Source organism: Rhinoderma darwinii, chromosome 10 (assembly GCF_050947455.1).
Source record: "Rhinoderma darwinii isolate aRhiDar2 chromosome 10, aRhiDar2.hap1, whole genome shotgun sequence".
Lineage (NCBI taxonomy): Eukaryota > Metazoa > Chordata > Amphibia > Anura > Rhinodermatidae > Rhinoderma > Rhinoderma darwinii.
In genome coordinates this window covers 1,846,123-1,868,976 of record NC_134696.1, presented here as the reverse complement: position 1 = coordinate 1,868,976, position 22,854 = coordinate 1,846,123, and the positions used below count along the sequence as shown (strand labels likewise).

General features: G+C 45.5%; 1 protein-coding gene across 3 annotated transcripts in view; it reads right to left on the bottom strand.

Moving 5' to 3' along the window:
- ARHGAP32 (Rho GTPase activating protein 32) overlaps nucleotides 1-22,854 on the bottom strand; it is a 523,871-nt gene that overhangs the window by 400,806 nt on the left and 100,211 nt on the right. For 2 of the 3 annotated variants that reach the window (XM_075839129.1, XM_075839130.1), the window contains exon 2: nucleotides 20,944-21,019. The gene's annotated coding sequence lies outside the window, so the exon portion shown is untranslated. Of the gene's footprint in view, nucleotides 1-10,757; nucleotides 11,170-20,943; nucleotides 21,020-22,854 lie in introns of those variants that run through there. The other variant, XM_075839131.1, reaches the window with a different exon arrangement.

Genomic DNA, 22,854 nt, shown 5'->3' with positions numbered 1-22,854 from the left:
TTCATTCACTTGTTTGACACTCACATATTACAGCAGCTTCCCTTCTGTTTTTTTTTACGATTATCAGACCTGTATTATTGCTCACAGAGGAATGGGATCCACCAAAACATCTATTGGGTAATTCATTTTTTTTTATCGGCCGTCACACGGCTGCATAGAAATCAATGTACTTCTATGGGGCTATTCACACAGCTGTTATTTTGACGGACCATGTGAACGGCCCATGTAAATATAGGACATGTTCTCTTTTAGCCCGTTTTCACAGATCCATCAATAAAATCAAGTCATGGGAGATCTGTGAAATCGGGTCCCTCACGGATGCAAATCGATTTGACACACATAAAGCCTATGAGTATTGCCTACACTGACATATTGTCACAAACCCTCAGCTGGATGAGCAGAACAAGATTGATCCAATTCAGGGACAGAAGATTTTGATAATGGTGAATAAGTGAAACAAAATCGGTTAGAAATTTGTAGAACTTTTCATTATACAATGATTATAGAGGAGCGCTCTCCTCTCTGGATATTTCTGATTTTAGTAAATACTTGTATTCCCCATGAAATAAGAATTCTGGAATATATTTTCTTACAACTCTGGATTTTGACATTCCTCTGTTATTCCTCCTAGAAATGTATGAATTAATTTCCCTTGTCAAAGGGGCGTGTCTCATCCATCAGCACTGATTGGACATTGTCAGTCCGTGTAGGGACACACCCCCAACTGGTATCAATTTATTCATACATTTTCTATGAGTAATAACAGAGGGACTGCACAATGTAGAGAGCTATGAAAAGATGCTCCAGAACAGTTTTTTCATTGGGAATGCAATTATTTAATAAAAACAGACCTGTCAGGAGGGGTGACAGATCCTCTGTAAGATTTCTTTAGAAAAACTCCTTTAGGACTGGCACACTTTTGCAAATAGGGCTAATTACCCAGCACCGTTGTACGGAGGGTCTGTAGACAGGTGGAGGACACTGAAGTCTATGTAAGCTCCCGATCAATGGACATATTGTGCAGACTACACAGGGACTGAACTGCGCATCACAAAATTACGCGGATCTATCAGCACTTCATGCAGATTTAGGATAATATTTATCACATCCCTCAGGTTCAATCCTTGAAGGGAGATTTATTAGTGCAATGTATATTTTAACACAAAGGGTGTTAAAGGAATAATATTCAGATGCTTCATTATGATGAAAACATCAGAAAATCTACTAAAGACCAGGGCCAGACTGAGACATTTTGTAGCACTACCGATTGATTTGAGCTATTGGGTGACAGCTGCAGCCGACAAGATTACATGCAACTCATTGTCCTACTCATCTGGACTGCAGCTGTAGCTCAATTGTTAAAAGTAGCGCTAGAAAAAGTCTAGGTGTAAGCCGTGTCCTAACATTTTGCTTCTTACTCAAGAAGATGATCGACATATTGGGATCCATGATAGATGAGAAATTCTAACCAACACCGCCGTCATGCCGTTCTAACAATTCATCAATTATTCTGAGCCGTTGTCTATAGCTCAGTCCATACATGTAATCCAATAGACAGTAAAAAGCTGCTTTTAAGGTTACAGTGGGGCCCCCACCTACTAGGGCCCTGTGCAGCTGCACAGATTGCACCAATGTTATGTCCGCCCCTGCATCTTTCCATAACTGATTCCTATAATTGCCCCCAATTTCTTCTTTGCGCCCTCAGTGTACACGTTTTCCTGTTGGCCGGGTGCGTCGTCTGACTGGGGGAAGGACTGGATGACTTCTGGACCGCACAAGGGTTTAGTATTCTGTTCATGCACACCCAGGAGAGTGATCATGATCGGACAGATCCACGGCAGCTGCTCGTTCTGATTTTAGACACGTGATTCTACTCGAACTGACGAACATGATGTGCAGCTCCATTTAGATTGGACCTATATAACCATCAGTTAATGCCAATAAACAATAATGTGGCCAAAGAGGATAATGTGAGTTTTCTTGAGTACTAGTCGACCAGTGTGAACTTTTATCTGATATTTTTCTGCAAACATGAGTTTTTCTAGGTGAGTTTGTGAGTGCAGGACAGACTCATTATAAACCTAACGTCGCTTCAGGCCACTGTCCAGAAGCAGAGCACAGTTAACATTAGAGAGAAACTCCCTGCAATGGTCACATTAAATAAGCCCGCTGTCATTGGCATACTCCCAAGTGTGATTGATGACATCCAAGCTATTCCTCTGGAGTCAACACACCCTGACATCAACTCAATCAATCCTGGGTGGCCAAGGCCGTAGTCTAGAGAACTTATTCCTTACAAGAAGGAAGGGGAACATCGTCACTTGAGATTAGGAAAGACAGAGGCATTTATGTTCTACAAGACAAAGCATGAACTCCCTGGATAATTGTGTCTATACCTACAATGCCTTTCTAAAGATTGAGAGATGGCAAAAATGATAGGTCAGATTTCACTCCATAGCTACAAATAAATCTATTTTGAGTCCCTGTGTACATATATTACATTACTTATCCTGTACTGATCCTGAGTTACATCCTGTATTATACTCCAGAGCTGCACTCACTATTCTGCTGGTGGAGTCACAGTGTACATATATTACATTACTTATCCTGTACTGATCCTGAGTTACATCCTGTATTATACTCTAGAGCTGCACTCACTATTCTGCTGGTGGAGTCACTGTGTACATACATACATTACTTATCCTGTACTGATCCTGAGTTACATCCTGTATTATACTCCAGAGCTGCACTCACTATTCTGCTGGTGGAGTCACTGTGTACATATATTACATTACTTATCCTGTACTGATCCTGAGTTACATCCTGTATTATACTCTAGAGCTGCACTCACTATTCTGCTGGTGGAGTCACTGTGTACATACATACATTACTTATCCTGTACTGATCCTGAGTTACATCCTGTATTATACCCCAGAGCTGTACTCACTATTCTGCTGGTGGAGTCACTGTGTACATACATACATTACTTATCCTGTACTGATCCTGAGTTACATCCTGTATTATACTCCAGAGCTGCACTCACTATTCTGCTGGTGGAGTCACTGTGTACATACATTACATTACTTATCCTGTACTGATCCTGAGTTACATCCTGTATTATACTCCTGAGCTGCACTCACTATTTTGCTGGTGGTGTCACGGTGTACATACATTACATTACTTATCCTGTACTGATCCTGAGTTATATCCTGTATTATACTCCAGAGCTGCACTCACTATTCTGCTGGTGGAGTCACTGTGTACATACATTACATTACTAATCCTGTACTGATCCTGAGTTACATCCTGTATTATACTCCAGAGCTGCATTCACTATTCTGCTGGTGGAGTCACTGTGTACATTACATTACTTTACTTTACTTATCCTGTACTGATCCTGAGTTATATCCTGTATTATACTCCAGAGCTGCATTCACTATTCTGCTGGTGGAGTCACTGTGTACATTACATTACTTTACTTTACTTATCCTGTACTGATCCTGAGTTATATCCTGTATTATACTCCAGAGCTGCACTCACTATTCTGCTGGTGGAGTCACTGTGTACATACATTACATTACTTATCCTGTACTGATCCTGAGTAACATCCTGTATTATACTTCAGAGCTGCACTCGCTATTCTGCTGGTGGAGTCACTGTGTACATACATTACTTATCCTGTACTGATCCTGAGTTACATCCTGTATTATACTCCAGAGCTGCACTCACTATTCTGCTGGTGAAGTCACTGTGTACATTACATTAATTATCCTGTACTGATCCTGAGTTACATCCTGTATTATACTCCAGAGCTGCACTCACTATTCTGCTGGTGAAGTCACTGTGTACATTACATTACTTATCCTGTACTGATCCTGAGTTACATCCTGTATTATACTCCAGAGCTGCACTCACTATTCTGCTGGTGAAGTCACTGTGTACATACATGACATTACTTATCCTGTACTGATCCTGAGTAACATCCTGTATTATACTTCAGAGCTGCACTCGCTATTCTGCTGGTGGAGTCACTGTGTACATACATTACTTATCCTGTACTGATCCTGAGTTACATCCTGCATTATACTCCAGAGCTGCACTCACTATTCTGCTGGTGAAGTCACTGTGTACATTACATTACTTATCCTGTACTGATCCTGAGTTACATCCTTTATTATACTCCAGAGCTGCACTCACTATTCTGCTGGTGAAGTCACTGTGTACATTACATTACATTACTTATCCTGTACTGATCCTGAGTTACATCCTGTATTATACTCCAGAGCTGCACTCACTATTCTGCTGGTGAAGTCACTGTGTACATTACATTACTTACACCCTTTATAATAGTCCAGAACTGCACTTACAACTTTGTAGGCTTCAGAGCATGTTCTGGTTGTTTAGTGTAGGCACAGAGTTTGCTTTGGTGATTTGCATTTGTATTCATTTTACACCAGGCAATGTACAGTTATCTGATGTAAGAAAAACAATCTGCTACCTGCGTTATAAGAGCACAACTGTTAGAGCAATTCCATGTGCGTAAACAGCAGACAAACATATTTTATCTACACTGATACACTGTAGCAAACACAGAGCTGTAACTATTAGGTCTGTATGAATATTCCTGTGCACTTACAGTAAGCAAAGAGTTTGAGAATAATGAGGAATTAAAAGCTTCAGTTTATTAGAAATTAGCAGAATTTTTCGTCATATTGGGCTTTAAATACATAAAACCAGAAATCCCCTTTAATTAATCTTCAGCTCTTTAGAGCCATCAGGCCACATAACAATACGTATTGGCCAGAAGTGCATTTATCGGCACACAAATGGTGCAGTCACTTGATAAGTATTCAAGCCTGAGATGCCCCGCAGAAAGAAAGGGCACATTGAAAGGGAGGAGGGCGAGTAACAGAGGCAGGGAGGAAAATCAGGTGGAAACAAGAGTGTTCCTGGCTGGCAAGCAGTGACAGGACTAACACACCCTGTGCCATGTCGGTAGTGTCAAACAATCTTCCTCTGTGAGTCCCATCGCCCAAAGCTCTCTTGCAGGTGTCCCATTTGCTTTCTCCAAAAAAGAAAATGTATTTATTATGCATGAGACTGTGGGTGAACTCTCCCTGGTTATCGCTCAAGCTGTTTATTGCTTGAAATTTAGCTTTAGCAACCGTTCCCTGCAGGGCCAAGTAGTGAGATCACCGCCTTGGCTCAGGTTTCTGGACAGGTTGTCATGTGACAACTTTATAATAAAAGTGCAATTAAATATATAAAGAAGAATAAATCTTCACATCTCCTCCTGCAGACGAATGACAGAAACGATAACGAGGTCGTGCGGCTCCGGCAGCCCAGTCACTATGAGACAAGGTCCATCGAAATAAGGGCCAAGTCCTCAGAAGAGAAATCATGGAATAGATCACGTCTAAAGATTTATTTCTTATTTAATATGTGATTTTTACTATTATATTCAGCTATAAATGATCTCCGATATAATGTTCTCGTGCTGTGCGTTACTTCTTTTGTAGATATAAGGCCTCATACACACAAACGTGTTTTTGAGTCTGCTATTCGGATGAATGCCCGGCACCATTGAAATGATTGCACTTCTTCTGTGTGTATGGTGAGTGGTTGCGGACACTCCGCGGCCCACCGTGCCCGTAGTCACAGGCCGTGTACACGGCTAAGGGTTTAAATAAATAAATAAAACCAAAGTCATCTGACAGATTCTTGTGGGATCATTTCTACGCTATACAATTGTACAAAACTGTATTGACGTCTATCAGTTCAAGCCGTGTGTTTTTTTAATGCTGTGGCCAGATGTTATTATGGTAAAACATGAGAACGTTTTCATACAGTGTTTGGGTTTGTGGCGTTTTTGGGGTCAGTGACCTATTTTTAATTTTTTTTTCAAAACACAGCATGCTTTGGGCATGGTATTCATTGGGGGGGATTTCTTCATAGGCATATCTACAGAACTTCAAAAATTTTGGGAAAAACACATGTACAAAATTACACCATTTTTTTAAAAAAGCAACAAAAATTCCATGTAATAAACATGTTATATATAAAAACAATAAATCGCACTGGTGTTTTTGTAGTAAATGTTTTTATATGTTAAAAAAAAAATAGACCATGACAGACCCATTGACTTTTATGGCACTCCATTGATGAATCACAAAATAAAAATAAACTAGGAGCAGATTTATCAGGGTAATTACGTCTGGCATAAATATGGCCCCTGCACCACCTTCTCCAGATGAAACGTGGCTTATCCAGAAAGACAAAACTCCTGCCCGTAGATTTAACATCTATAATAGAACTTAATAATTGCTTTACCGTCGCCTATTCCCTCATCCAATAGCGACCCCGTGACCCCTGCACCTGATGCAGCTTTCTTGAAAGTTTGACGCATCATCACAGCTGCCCGTCACCACCCGCTGCCTACCCCTCCAGTGTGTGTCAGCGCATCACTCATCACATGGTAGAAAAGGGGCCGGTATGTCAGCGAGGTCTCCATCACGTGTCTAATAGGGGCTGACGTGTTGGATCGTCACCTGTGACAAGTCTGAAAAAGGGATCGGACGAATATTACATCTGTGAGGAGCCGGGCTATAGGTGTTTCATACGTCACTGATGGTAGTAACAGGAGATGATTCTCGCACTATTGTACTAGGGGCAGAACATCTGATGAGTTTATATGATTTACAGAGACCTGACAGATCAGATGGTAATGATACAGTAACGACCAGGGCAGCAGGTACTATGGGGGCCAAGACCCCTCCGAGGTGAGATTAGTGATCACTGCGGACAATAGAAGAGGCAAAGGAAAGTTGAATGCAGATCACTGGGGGCAGGGCCGGCCTTAGGATAGATGGCACACCGTGCAAAATTTAACTTCGGCGCCCCATCCCATCATACAAAAAATGCCTCATAAAAAAGTATAATGCCACCCCACAGTATAATGCCCTTTATAGTGCCCTACAGTATAATGCCCCTGTAGAGCCCCCCACACAGTATAATGCCCCTATAGAGCCCCCCACACAGTATAATGCCCCTGTAGTGCCCCACACACAGTATAATGCCCTATTAGTGCCCCCATACAGTATAATGCCCCCCATAGCTGTCCATACAGTATAATAATATTTAATAATATATTATAACCCCTTTATGGACACAGTATAATGCCCCCTTAGTGGCCCCCACAGTATAATGTCCCCCCTCCCCTGGGTGCCACACACAGCCCCGCCATTGTAGATAGTGCCCCCTGTAGATTCTGCCATTCAGCCCCCCTGTAGATAGTGCCATACAGCCCCCCACCTCCCCCTTGTAGACCGTGCTATACAGCCCCCCACCTCCCCCTTGTAGACCGTGCTATACAGCCCCCACCTCCTCCTTGTAGACAGTGCCATACAGTCCCCCACCTCCTACTTGTAGACAGTGCCATACAGCCGCCCACCTCCTACTTGTAGACAGTGCCATACAGGCCCCCACCTCCTCCTTGTAGACCGTGCTATACAGCCCCCCACCTCCCCCTTGTAGACCGTGCTATACAGCCCCCACCTCCCCCTTGTAGACAGTGCTATACAGCCCCCACCTCCTCCTTGTAGACAGTGCTATACAGCCCCCACCTCCCCTTGAAGACAGTGCTATACAGCCCCCCACCTGCCCCTTGTAGACAGTGTTATACAGCCCCCCACCTCCCCCTTGTAGACAGTGCTATACAGCCCCCACCTCCCCTTGTAGACAGTGTTATACAGCCCCCCACCTCCCCCTTGTAGACAGTGCTATACAGCCCCACACCTCCCCCTTGTAGACAGTGCTATACAGGCCCCCACCTCCCCTTGAAGACAGTGCTATACAGCCCCCCACCTCCCCCTTGTAGACAGTGCTATACAGGCCCCCACCTCCCCTTGAAGACAGTGCCATACAGCCCCCCACCTCCTCCTTGTAGACAGTATCATACAGCCCCCACCTCCTCCTTGTAGACAGTGCCATAAAGTCCCCCACCTCCTCCTTGTAGACAGTGCCATAAAGTCCCCCACCTCCTCCTTTTTGACAGTGCCATACAGCCCCCCCCACCTCCTCCTTGTAGACAGTGCCATACAGGCCCCCACCTCCCCTTGTAGACAGTATCATACAGCCCCCACCTCCTCCTTGTAGACAGTGCCATCAAGTCCCCCACCTCCTCCTTGTAGACAGTGCCATACAGCCCCCCACCTCCCCCTTGTAGACAGTGCCATACAGCCCCCCACCTCCTCCTTGTAGACAGTATCATACAGCCCCCCCACCTCCTCCTTGTAGACAGTGCCATACAGGCCCCCACCTCCCCTTGTAGACAGTATCATACAGCCCCCACCTCCTCCTTGTAGACAGTATCATACAGCCCCCACCTCCTCCTTGTAGACAGTGCCATCAAGTCCCCCACCTCCTCCTTGTAGACAGTGCCATACAGTCCCCCACCTCCTCCTTGTAGACAGTGCCATACAGCCCCCCACCTCCCCCTTGTAGACAGTGCCATACAGCCCCCCACCTCCCCCTTGTAGACAGTGCCATACAGCCCCCCACCTCCCCCTTGTAGACAGTGCTATACAGCCCCCCACCTCCTCCTTGTAGACAGTGCCATACAGCCCCCCACCTCCCCATTGTAGACAGTGCCATACAGCCCCCCACCTCCCCCTTGTAGACAGTGCTATACTGCCCCCCACCTCCTCCTTGTAGACAGTGCCATACAGCCCCCCACCTCCCCCTTGTAGACAGTGCTATACTGCCCCCCACCTCCTTGTAGACAGTGCTATACAGCCCCCCACCTCCTCCTTGTAGACAGTGCCATACAGTCCGCCACCTCCTCCTTGTAGACAGTGCCATACAGCCCCCCACCTCCCCATTGTAGACAGTGCTATACTGCCCCCCACCTCCTCCTTGTAGACAGTGCCATACAGCCCCCCACCTCCCCCTTGTAGACAGTGCTATACTGCCCCCCACCTCCTCCTTGTAGACAGTGCCATACAGCCCCCCACCTCCCCCTTGTAGACAGTGCCCCCAAACAAATAAAACAAAAAAATTTTACTCACCTAGGCCCTGTTTCCGTAATGAACTGAGCTGCTCCACCACGCCGACGGGATCCTTGCGTAGGCCGGGCGCGATCCAGTGACATCACCACGCTCGCCTGCGCAGGGATCCTGTGCCTGATAGGCTGCAGCCCAAATGGCCTGTAGCCTAGTAAATGGCAGAGCAGGGAGAGACCTCCCTGCTCTGCCATAGTGTTCAATAGTATTTGCCTCCTGAGGACGCAGATACAATTAAATGTGGTGTCGCTATCGCCATAGCGGCTACTAGAGGCGTCACCGGGCATGGGGGGCCGGTCCTGGCAGGTGGCACGGGCGCCCTCATGCCCGGTGGCACCATTAGCAGCCGCTATGGCTGCTACAGTTGTAGTTACGCCGCTGAGCAGAGAAGTAGCGGCCGGGTGGAAAGGCAGCTGCAGAGTCGCCGGGCCCGGGCGCTTCAGACACACAAGCAGGGGAAGGGAGCCAGCGTAGCGCCCCCTTCCACCTGAGGGAGTGATGCGCCCTGTGCGATGGCACAGGTCGAACACTCCAAAGGCCGGCCCTGACTGGGAGACCAATGAAGGAGGGAAGACGTACAATACATGATGGAGGCAAAAATAATCATTAGCTTTTCATATCAAAATCTCGCTTGTTGCTGAAGATTGTTATAGTGAAGTGGGGCCCCAAGCCAAGTTTTTCTACGGGCCCCATGTTTACTTGTTACACCTTGTTGCAGATTTTCCCACAGCAAATAATCTGTGCGGCCGTGAATCAGTCATTTAAAATGTTTTGGTTCTTGTTGCTACAAACACATCAGCTATTTGCATAAAATTTGATATTTTTGAAGTTACAGGGAGATCTTATCTGAATCATAATAACGCTATATAATCAGATCAGAGTGATGCTTCCGATTGTAGTTTTACCCTCTTACAGGCTACAGGCGCGGGGGGGGGGGGGAGAGGCGTAGATTCCTGGCGGCTCCTCATCGCTGTGTATTAGAAACAGAAGTGTAAGCAGGACACAGTCATGCAGAATCAATTGGCATCTTAAGCGGTTAACAAAAAGGTGAAAAGTTCATGCCAATACAGGGGTAAGTGTATTTTGGGCTGAAAGATTAGACCGTGCTATTGATTCCATCAAAACGATGGAATCCTTTCACAATGGTGACAAACGGAACCCATTAGCAAAGTTTCCGTCACCATTGAGATCAATGGTGTTGCAAACAGGAGCGAAGGTTTCCATTTGACTTTCCGTTGAGGGGTTAACACGACAGAAACCTCCAACGGAAGGGCCACGCTGATGTGAACAGAGCTGTACAGTAAGTGAACGCTGGACTCCCAGACTCACGGATCTGGAGTGCTGTTTGCAGACCTTTGCTTCTCATGACTGAGTCCCCGCATCGTGTAGGTTGAGTCACAGCAAAGAGCGACTGCGGCTCCTGATCCACAACTGCCGGAATCTGAGCTAAGAATTGGAGCCCTACATTGATGCACTCGTTGTACTAACTGTCCGTCATATTATTGGTAATGTTTAACCCTTTATTACAACAAGTGCGCCGCTGGGAGGTCTGGTATCAATTCTCCACCAGAATCACCAACTCTCTAGGCTCAGTCCAGGAACACAGATGACCAAACTAAAATGCCTTCTATGTTCTTCACTACTTATTTTTAAAGGGGTTCTGTACGTATGAAACAATTTTAAATTGACCATAATCACCTTTATTCTGTACTTCTCTCCTCCTCAATGCTGCAGTGGTAAAAATATCGTGCTTGCTCTGGGGTTGTCAAGGAAACCACGACAGATTCACTTATTCAGAGACTTCCTGTCATGTGACAGAGGGGTCTGTAGGAGGATACAGAGGGGTCCGGAGGATAGAGGGGTACTGAGGATACAGAGGGGTCCGGAGGATAGAGGGGTACTGAGGATACAGAGGGGTCCGGAGGATAGAGGGGTACTGAGGATACAGAGGCGTCCGGAGAATACAGAGGGGTCCGGAGGATACACAGGGGTCCTGAGGATACAGAGGGGTTCGGAGGATAGAGGGGTACTGAGGATACAGAGGCGTCCGGAGGATAGAGGGGTACTGAGGATACAGAGGGGTCCGGAGGATAGAGGGGTACTGAGGATACAGAGGCGTCCGGAGAATACAGAGGGGTCCGGAGGATACACAGGGGTCCTGAGGATACAGAGGGGTCCGGAGGATAGAGGGGTACTGAGGATACAGAGGCGTCCGGAGAATACAGAGGGGTCCGGAGGATACACAGGGGTCCGGAGGATACAGAGGGGTCCGGAGGATAGAAGGGTCCGGAGGATACAGAGGGGTTCGGAGACAGAAATGTCCTGTGCTACTTGCAAAATTGTGAATATCACATGGACAAAGAATCACAGTCGTGTGTACGAGGCCTCAGACCAAACATCGTCAGCTGAATGCAGAAGGAATGGCGCGGCCTCCTGTAAATAAAGTATGATCATCATTCAATGAAAAGTTGTGCCATTTCTAATAAACATCGGGGAAGATTTACTAACAGCATAAACTAAGGCCCCATGCACACAAACGTATTTTTGCAGCCACAATTCACCCCCAAATCTGCGGGTGAATTGCGGCCTCATTCATTTCTATGGGCCCATGCACACGACAGTGCCCGGGAGCCCGGACCGCAAAAAGAACAGACACGTCTTATTACGGCCACATTTTGAGGTCCAGGCTCGTTGAAATTAATGTACACAGCAATGTGCACGACCTGTGATTCGCGGCCGTCCGAGCCGCAAATCACGGCCGCGCGCACCACTACGGTCGTTTGCATGAGGCCTAGGACCCGGCAGTCTGAAGCTGCACCAAATTTATCACAGTAGCACACGCTGTATGATTAATTTGGCGCATATTGCTAGACATTTTTCTCTTCCCCATACCACCTCTTGGTTGGCTTAGTTTTCATTTGGCGCACTTTGGTGCATATAAACCACTCCCCTTCACTGCTAGGCCACACCCCTTCTGCGATAAGTCTATTCTAGTCTTTTTTTGGAAGTGTCCAGCGTGGCGCAAACAGCTGTTCTTGCACCGAATTGTGCATTTTCGAGACATTCTAGATGCATACAGATTAGGAAATCGGCCCCATTGTGCTTTAAAGAGGCTCCGTCACCGCGAGATCACGCTGTGCTGTCACATACAGATGGACATGAATGGAGAGAAGTGTATGACGCTGATTGGTCACTGATTGGTCAGCGTCATACACTTCTCTCCACAACGCCCAGTTGGTCAAAAGTAAAAACACACCCAGTTGTCTATTAAGAAACTAATTAGCATAAATCTAAATTTGTTTATAACTTGCTCAAAAATGATCGTTTTTCAAACTAAAAGCCACTGTTGTTCCCTACATTACAGCGCCGATCACATTATGTAGGAGACAGGGCATTTATAATCTGGTGACAGAGACTCTTTAAATTTCTTAACATATTCAAGATCTCTGCTTGCTGTCAATAAATGCTAACATTATTTACATGCAGAGTCAGATAACCTGTACTCCTATAAGGTTATGTTCACACAGAGATTTTTGCAGAAAATTCTGCCTCAAAATTCCAGATTTTGATCTACCTGCAAGCCGTTTGCCGCGTTTTTTGCTCGCGGCCATTGAGCGCCACGGGCAAAAACGCTTTCTCTGCCTCCCATTGATGTCAATGGGAGGTCAGAGACGTAACAGCCCGAAGATAGGGCATGACGCTTCTTTTTCCCGCGAGACGATTTTTCCGCTCGCGGCATTTTCAGCTGTTTTTTTAATGTGTTTTCCGACGTGGTTTTCACGTCAAAAAAATCTGTGTGAACTGGCCCTTATACTTCTCAACGCTGATGGTTGGTAACATTTGTATCCAGTTTAGACAATTCTCTGTGAGTGAAACACATCAGCAGCACAAATCTTTATCCTATCCTGATAGTTTGTCACAATGTATCAGTGCAGGTCACAGGCTTGGTGTGCAGACAGTTTAGCTCTCAACATTACCATTCACTGACAGCATGCAGATATCTTGAAACTGTTAGAAAGTGAAACAAAGTCAATAAAAAAGATGCAGAACTCATTGTACAGCGATTAGTGTACGAGTGCAAGGAGCAATTTAAAGGGGGCCGGTCACCCCCACTGACATGTCTATGTTAGTAAATACTTGTATTCCCCATGAAATAACAATTCTGGAACATATTTCCTTTAGAACTTTGTTGTGCTGTTCCTCTGTTATTCCTCCTAGAAATTAATGAATGAATTGAAAACTGGGTGATACCATTCCCTTGTCGAAGGGGCGTGTCCCTACAGTCTCACTTGGTCAACACTGATTGGACAGTGCCCAATTGCTAATACCCAGTGGTCAATTTATTCATGGATTTCTAGGAGGAATAACAGCGGAACAGCACAACATAGAGTCCTGGGAAAAGAGGCTCCAGAATTGTTATTTCATGGGGAATACAAGGATTTACTAAGACAGACGTGTCCGGAGGGCGACAGCTCCTAGATCTTTCTAAACATCTTTTTCTTTGCTTCTGGAAGGTTATATTTACATGGCAGATGTTTCATATTGAAAAATCTGCCGTGCAATTGGCGAGAAACCGCGTCAGAAATCCGAGACTGATCCTCAGTTTTCTGTTGTAGTTTTGCAGTAAAAACGGCTGCGTTTCTGCTGACAGAGTAGCCCCAACTCAATGTGGCTAATTTGCCAGAGGTTGCACAACGCAGTTTCCACGGCAGATACTCGGCAGAATCCGCGTTCAGAAGTGACATCCAGCAAGGTGATTTACAATTCTGCCCACTGAAAATTCTGCCCCATCTACACAACGGGGCGGTATTCCGTAAAAGCAACGGAAGGCTTTTTATACGTGTTTTTCACACCAATTTCAAAACTAAAAAGGATGCGTCAGAATCAGCATGTAAATCCTGCTGTGTGAACAGGGCCTAAGGGCATGACCACACATGGCGGAATTCCTCCGCAACTGTCCGCATCAATGCCGCACCTAATCCGGGTTGCGGATTACGGCTGCGGATCTGCACAAAATGTGCAGAAAATTGATGCGGACTAGCTGCTGCGGACTGCGGGAAAAGTGCTTCCCTTCTCCCTATCAGTGCAGGATAGAGAGAAGGGACAGCACTTTCCCTAGTGAAAGTAAAAGAATTTCATACTTACCGGCCGTTGTCTTTATGACGCGTCCCTCCTTCGGCATCCAGCCCGACCTCCCTGGATGACGCGGCAGTCCATGTGACCGCTGCAGCCTGTGCTTGGCCTGTGATTGGCTGCAGCCGTCACTTACACTGAAACGTCATCCTGGGAGGCCGGACTGGAGACAGAAACAGGGAGTTCTCGGTAAGTACGAACTTCATTTTTTTTTACAGATACATGTATATTGGGATCGGTAGTCACTGTCCCGGGTGCAGAAACAGTTACTGCCGATCGCTTAACTCTTTCAGCACCCTGGACAGTGACTATTTACTGACGTCTCCTAGCAACGCTCCCGTCATTACGGGAGCCCCATTGACTTCCTCAGTCTGGCTGTAGACCTAGAAATACATAGGTCCAGCCAGAATGAAGAAATGTCAAGTTAAAAAAGCAAGACGCATCCGCAGCACACATGACATGTGCATGACAGCTGCGGACTTCATTGCGGAACTTTGAATCTCCATTGAAGTCAATGGAGAAATTCCGCCATGAGTCCGCCACTGCTCCGCAACAGACAGAGCATGCTGCGGACACCAAATTCCGCTCCGCAGCCTATGCTCCGCAGCGGAATTGTACGCATCGTGTAAACGAACACTGCTAAATTAAAGTGAAAGTCAATGGAGAAACGGCTCCGCTGCGGAATAACGCTGCGGAGTGTCCGCAGCGGAATTTAAGTGAAATTCCGCCATGTGTGAACCCGCCCTAAGAGGATGTATTGGTGTTTCAGACATTGGGTTTCTTTTATTCTTGATTGTCATGTTTTATTTCATATTTTGTGTTCTTCAGTGTGATTGGAAGGGTTAATTGGTGTTTGTGTCTGCAGGAAGTCAGCTGTAACGCTGCAGGTTTTTTTCAATGGACTGACATCAGGGGCCCATTCATACAAGGAGGCATTAGATCTATGGTGCATTGTAGTAGCTTCTTCCATTCAGTCTTGTGTTTATGTAAGTCTGACATGTTTTGTTAGGACTTTTTAGTGTGATTTCAGGTGCTTTTTACTTCTTTAGTAAATGGCAAAACTTATCACAGCGCCCCCTTGTGGTCATGACTGAAAACAACAATATTTGAGTCAATCAGTGAGCAGCAGTAGCCACAAATGCTGGGAAAAGTTATAAAAATCGAATTATCAACCCCTGCAATAAGACATCATTCACTAATATTTACTAAAAACAAAAAGATAAGTTGACAAAATAAAAAATTATAATAAAAATACGCGCAGAGTAGTAGTATGATCCTATATATGCTGCGCAGTTTATACGCAGCGTATCCGACCCGTGGGAACCCGGCCTTATACAGCATGCTGACATCCGACATGAAATCTCCCAGCGTTGTTTGCGGTTACTGTGGTCCGTACAACAGAATCTGACAAAGGATCAAATGATTGGACAATACAACTTGTTGACCGGCACTTGTTTTCTCCATTCAAACAGAGCAATTATCGCAAGTACTGCCACGAACGTCCGTTAATACAATTGTTCGTCCTCAAACATTTAGCATTTTGTCCGAATTCTCTGTTATCACGGGGAGATGTGCGGCCGACAAGTGACCATTTTTCTGGCTGCATAAGGCCGAGTTCACACAGAGTTTTTTGCAGGAGGAAAATCTTCATCAAAATTCCATTTGGAATTTTGAGACAGATTTTTCTCTGCCTGCCTGCTGATTTACAGCCGCGGCCATTGAGCTTCACGGGCATAAAACGCCGTGAAATACGCTTTCTCTGCCTCCCATAGATGAAAATGGGAGGTCAGAGGCGTAAACGCCCGAAGATAGGGCATGTCCCTTCTTTGCCCCGCGAGCCAGTTTTTCTGCTTGCGGGAAAAAAACGCCTCCGCTTCCCATTGAAGTCAATGAGAGGCATTTTCTGGCGTTTTTTGGCGCGTTTTCCGACGTGATTTCCGTGTCAAAAAACTCTGTGTGAACTGGCCCTAAAAGATCAGGGCAATGATCAGGAACCAGCGTTCGTACGAATAATTGTTCCCCCATTCATTGGCCCATGTATAGGAGTTTAGCTAATCTCATCAGTGGGTCTCCCAGGCCCCCATAGGCATTGGATTGACTAACCTTTAGGCTGGGTTCACACGGTGCATTTTTGTTGCGTTTTTAGCATGCGTTTATTTGTGTTTTGGTAGATAAACTCCAATGTCTACCAATGGGAGTTCACCAACCAAAAACGCAACAAAAACGCACCGTGTGAACCCGGTCTAATAGGCTGTTAGGCATTTATGAGTCATGAATGAGGACACACTGGAAACTTCGTCACACAGGATTTCTTTTGCCTTGCTATAACAAAAACAGTGAGAATACAACAGGCCGAACCTGACAAACCGTTGTTGAATATTAATAACTATGTGACTGTGTTATTGGCTGCCGCAGCGCGAGCATCCGGTAAGACTCGCAGTGAATTAAAGCAAAGACAGAAAAAACGACCCTGGTGACACCTTAGAGCACGGACTGTAGAGTGGGGGAGGGGTGCTACAAAGACTCGCTGACCATCGCTGTATGGACACACATGACTTCTTCACAATGGGAGGAGATGCTGTTCGTTAATCCATTCATGCGCAGCCCGTCCATAAACGCTACAAATGTTCCCGCACAAATATCACAGCTCCTTGGACCTTAACACAAATAATCCCTGTCTGAAAATGTCTCGTCTATTGGACTTGAAAAATGTCCAGAATCCATGTGTCCAATGAAACGTGACTTGTAGGGCGGATTCAGACGTTGCCGTTCAACTGCGATTAAAACACATAACAAAATGCATCCGAAAACTGCATGCATATTTACCCGAATTTTATGTGTTAGGCCTTATTCACACGAACGTGTGCGTTTTGCGCGCGTTGCAGTTCCGTGCGTCATCAGTGTTTGCTGCGTGGCTGCGTGATTTTCATGCATGTGCCATCCTTATGATACGCGGTTTTGATGTTTAGAAAAAGAAATTAATGAAGTGCTTCCGTGTGCCGTGTGCGATTGACTTCAATGGGTGCGTGATGCGCGAAACACGGCCAAGTATAGGACATGTCTGAACGGACTGTCTGAACGGCCCCATTGACTAACATAGGTCTGTGCGTAAAACACGTCCGTGTGAATAAGGCCTTCAATTGCGGTAAAAATACATGCGGTTTTCAGATGTTTTTTATGCGGTTCACACGGTAACGTCTTTATATACACAACTTCACAAACCGTCTTGATTAAAATAACTTTTGTATCTACAGCTTGTAAGCGGACCTGTGTCTCTATGGTTACAGAATACACACAAACCCTGTGTAGCCTGATCCGGCGATCCCACTCCCTATCTGTTCCCTACAATTTGCTAACCTGGTCAATGACTTAAAGGGGTTTTACACCTACTGATGACCTATCCACCGGATAGGTCATTAGTACCTGATCACTGCTCAAGTGAATAGGAGCGGACCTGCAGCGCGGCCGCTATGCAGTGCACGGAGCCAACTGCTTCAGACTTCGTACATAGCATTATGTGCCATAACATCCGGTGCCCACAGGCCACCAGAGCGGCTGAACGGTGCGGGGTCTGTGTGTCGGACCCGCACCGATGATATACTGATGAGGTCATCAGTTGTCAGAAGGTGGAAAACCCCTTTAACAGACATTCTTGTGTCGTGGAAAGCCCCTTTAAGTTTGGGAAGGTTGAGTGACTCCGGGCTATGGCTCCAGTGTAATAATAGGGCTGAATATTTATCTTTACGGATGTAATTGTTTTATTGTTTATTATGTTTCGAGCCTCTCGTGTTGTCATTCACACTCTGATGGCGAGACCTTTAACTATCAGTGGTATCTGTGCGAGCAGCAATTATATCATTATTAGCTGGATAATGAAGCGCACGTTTGTTTCACTTTATAAAATAAAAAAGGAAAACCTGGCGATTGCTACACTTGTTTTCTGTACAATATTTTGGGTGTGACTAGAATGAGAGGTATATCTCAGATCATCATACAGAATGTGTCAGTGAAACACAAGCACAGATAACAATGCCGCATTGTCTTGTAGGGAAATGCACTAATCATGTGTCGTGGGGATGATGAGTGATGTTTAAAGGACATGGAAAGGTTACAGCAGGAGCCTCTACATAGATGACGCCGCGCAGCCCCTACATAGATGACGCCGCGCAGCCCCTACATAGATGATGCCGCGCAGCCCCTACACAGATGACGCCGCTCAGCCCCTACACAGACGACGCCGCGCAGCCTCTACACAGACGACGCCGCGCAGGCTCTACACAGACGACGCCGCGCAGGCTCTACACAGATGACGCCGCGCAGCCTCTACACAGACGACGCCGCGCAGCCTCTACACAGATTATCATTTGCAGCCTCTACACAGATTATAATTTGCAGCCTCTACACAGATGACGCCGCGCAGCCTCTACACAGACGACGCCGCGCAGCCTCTACACAGATTATCATTTGCAGCCTCTACACAGATTATAATTTGCAGCCTCTACACAGATGACGCCGCGCAGCCTCTACACAGATTATAATTTGCAGCCTCTACACAGATGACGCCGCGCAGCCTCTACACAGATTATAATTTGCAGCCTCTACACAGATTATAATTTGCAGCCTCTACACAGATTATAATTTGCAGCCTCTATGCCTTTTCCTCTAGTCCACATTACACACACTATATTACGTATGCGGTTTAGTAATTATGTTTATATTATTTCATGACAAAACATCTTTATTTATAGCTACATTTCTTATCGGCCGGACTACAGATAATCTGCGGCTGCTCTCACACGTTCTGGTATCACGTTTCATCAGTAAAATGCTCAGAAAGCTTCTGTGTATTCCTGATCTAAGGCCCCGTGCAGACGACCCTAAAAAAACTCCGTAATTGCGGACGCGTCCGGTTCTATTGGCCGTGGACACCTTTCCGCATCGCTATGGATAGGTGTCCATGCCGTAGAACCGTGCCGGGAAATATGGAGCATGTCCTACTTTTCGTTTTTTACGTCCCGTGCTGCCATACTTTGTATGGGAGCATGGCCCGAAAGTGCGGCCCGGCCGTGCTAGCAATCGCGGGTCGTGATTACGGGCACGGCCGTGTACATGAGGCCTAATGATGTAACATTTATCAATATAGAGATTATTTCCATGTAAATGTTCTCGTTGTGGAATTAAATGGCGTTGAATAAAATGATCCAGGCCCCGTTAGCCGCTCGCAGGACGGCCGCAGACCGCGCTCTATCGCTCGCTGCTAAACATGTGTCTTGATAAATCACAGGTTTTTTGCTTTCAGCAGAAAGATGCAGATGTTGAGAAATGTGAGAATGGGGGAAATGCCTCCATATATCTTAATGTTGATACTAGGGAAATGGAAAGTGAAGCCCTTTAAATGCGTCCGCACACGGATGGCGTTTACCAGCAGTCGGCTCGGGCTGTATTAGCGCTTGTGTCACACGGTAGCGTTTAATCATTTTAAAGGGGAAAAGTCATTAATCACAAGGCAATAGCAATTACAGCCGAAAGCGTCTGCAGGATCCTCAGAATGTCCGTACTGATGGCGGATCGCAGCCACGTGTGTCCTGTACATGTCACCATGAGTTATCACATTCTTCATCAGTTCAAATGTCAGCAAAGAACAACAACTCTCAAGATGTTTACTTCAATGCTCATCATTTTCACACCTTCCTGCAGGACCTCTCATGCTGTATGTCCATGAAACTCTTCGCACCAAGTTATGGAAGAGAAATCCACCTCATGGTGGAAACATCAGCAACTTTCTAATATACTTTGGGCTTCAAAACTTCACCGTTTTCAACGCCTCTGCTTGCTGTCAGTGAATTGGAACAATCATGTTTACAGCCAAAGGCCGGGTTTACACGAGCGTGTGCATTTTGCGCACGCAAAAAACGTGGCGTTTTGCGTGCGCAAAAGGCACTTAACAGCTCCGTATGATGCGTGGATGCGTTATTTTCACGCAGCCGCCATTATTATGACACTCCGTTTGGATGTTTGTAAACAGAAAAGCACATGGTGTTTACATTCAAAGTTTGACAGCTGTTGCGCAAATCACGCGCGTCCCACGGAAGTGCTTTCGTGAGGCATGCGTGATTTTCATGCGTGAGGCATGCGTGATGCGCGAACAACGCACAAATATAGGACATGTCGTGAGTTTTTCGCAGCGGACTTACGCTGCGCAAAACTCACGGACTGTCTGCACGGCCCTAAAGACTAACATAGGTCCGTACGACACGTGTGAAAATCACGCGCGTTGCACGGACGTAATACACATTCGTGTAAATAAGCCCAAAGGCTGAGAACTGATTCTCATCTAATTCTGCTGTTACAATTATATTTTTCGTTTTGTCAATTCTCTGTGAATTGCGCAGACTCCAGACTGATTAATTATGCCTAAACTGATACATTGAACCAAAATATCAGGACAGGAGAGATTGTTGCTGCTGTTTTATTTAGCTAACGGAGAGGATTGTCTAGACTGAATACAAGTGAAAGAAACCCTGAGCTGTGAGAAGAATTAGGTACTGTCTGGGTTTTCATTCCTTTAGATGTAAATCAGAATGTTTCCATTCACTGACATTGTAAAATTATTACCGTGTAATACAGTTATGGTGCATCAACCTCCGTTCATGAAACATAATAATATTCTCCTTTACTGCCCCTCCCTTTGTGATATTACAGTACAGACTGCGACAGTGCGGCTCAAAAAATGAATGCTCCAAAATCTTACCAGCTTCGAGCTCTCCCACAGTGATACTTTTTACGATTTACTTTCACATAGGATGCTGGGCGTTATGGACACTTTCCTGCAACAAAGGATACATTAATATGAAAAAAATAACATTACAAAAACATAAACGACAGAAAATATTTATGAAAAGTACGGCCCACATTATGCAGTTTACACCGCGGCGATGTGCGACAAATTTCTCGTCACTTGTCAAATTTGGAAACGTGAACGTTGTCTTCGTATAGATGTAGCTCAGGCCACACTTATCGAGAAAAATGGGTGGAGATGGAGCAAATTGTGAAGCAAATCTACACCTGAAGGTTTTACTTTATGACAGTACAAGATTCTCCAATTTGGCACCAATCACTTCAGCAATCTCCTTCACCAGGATACACCAGTCGTAGTAAATGTGGGCCTATCTGTTTGGTGGCGGGAAAAAAAATTACATCTACAGCGAACTCCTGATCTGACTAGACATTTTTGGCGTACAAGAAAACATGCGCTATGAAAACGTGGAGACAGAGAAAAAATGCAAACAATGGCTTTATAAATACAGAGCACGTGCCACGTTCACCTCCGTATCACTCGGTAGAACTGTAAGGGCTCGTTCACACGCAGCGGAATTGCTGCGTATTTTACGTCTGGAATTGCGGACCCAAAATACGCATCAGGATACGGTAGCAGAATAGTGGGTGAGATGTAACAAATCTCATCCACACGCTGCGTAAAAATTCTCAGCAGAAATTGACCTGCGGTGCGTATTTTTCGGACTACAGCTTGTCAATTCCTGCTGCGGAAAGTGGACAGAATTGCTGCGTTTTTCAGGGGAGACGTCACCAACTCCCAACATTGTGAAAAACGCCGCAAAATCTGCACCACTTTCTGCAATAAAAACCGCAGATAAACCTGCGCCTAATATTGCGTTTTGTGATGCGTTTCTAGGTGTGGTTTTTACATTTGGATGCAGGAATAGGAGCAATTTTAATGCTGCTTATTTTGGTGCATTTTTTCTTTTTACAAACTTGTCCGATTCCGAGATGGAAACGCAAGATACATTGACATGAAGTGGATTTTAAAATCCGCACCGCAGGTCAATTTACATGCAGAAAAATTCTGCAACGTGTAAATGATAACTACTTGGGGTTACTTGCTGCTGGTACTGGGGTCAGATTTTTTTCTGCAGCCGGTGGATGACATTTGTTTAAATCTCATATGCTGGAGATTATCCGTCTGAAAATCCGCAGGTAATCTCCCCTATCTAAACCTTTCCTGGCGCGGTCACATGTGGCAGATTTTGTTACAGAAAGTTCTTCTACTGAAAATCCGTTCCATTCATCTGAATGTGGTCGTTTCTGCTGCCACTGTGCGGATTTCTCCAAGTTCCATTCAGATGAATAGAACGGATTTTCAGTAGAAGAACTTTCTGTAACAAAATCTGCCACATTTGACCGCGCCCTAAAGTAGGGCTGGGCGATTATGACCTAAATCAAAATCACGATTAATTGAACATGTAACCTCGGTAGCGATTAATAAACTATTTTTAGGCCACACACCTTTTTGCATGCCACGCCATTAAATATATACCCCCTGAGCCGGCTGTATACTACTGTACATAATATACCCACGAAACTGCCCCCATACAGCCCCAATAGTGCCTAATAAAAATAATAAAATACATACTGGCCTAACCCCGTTTCAACAACGAGCAGAGGAGAACCCCCGTCATCCCTGCATGTACCAGAACACCATCATCTCTGTATATAATAGACAGCCATCTTCCATGTATATAACCTCCATCATCTCTGTATATAACCACAATCATCCCTGTATATAACCCCCATCATCCCTGTATATAACCCCCAAAATCCCTGTATGTAACCCAATCATCTCTGTATATAACCACAATCATCC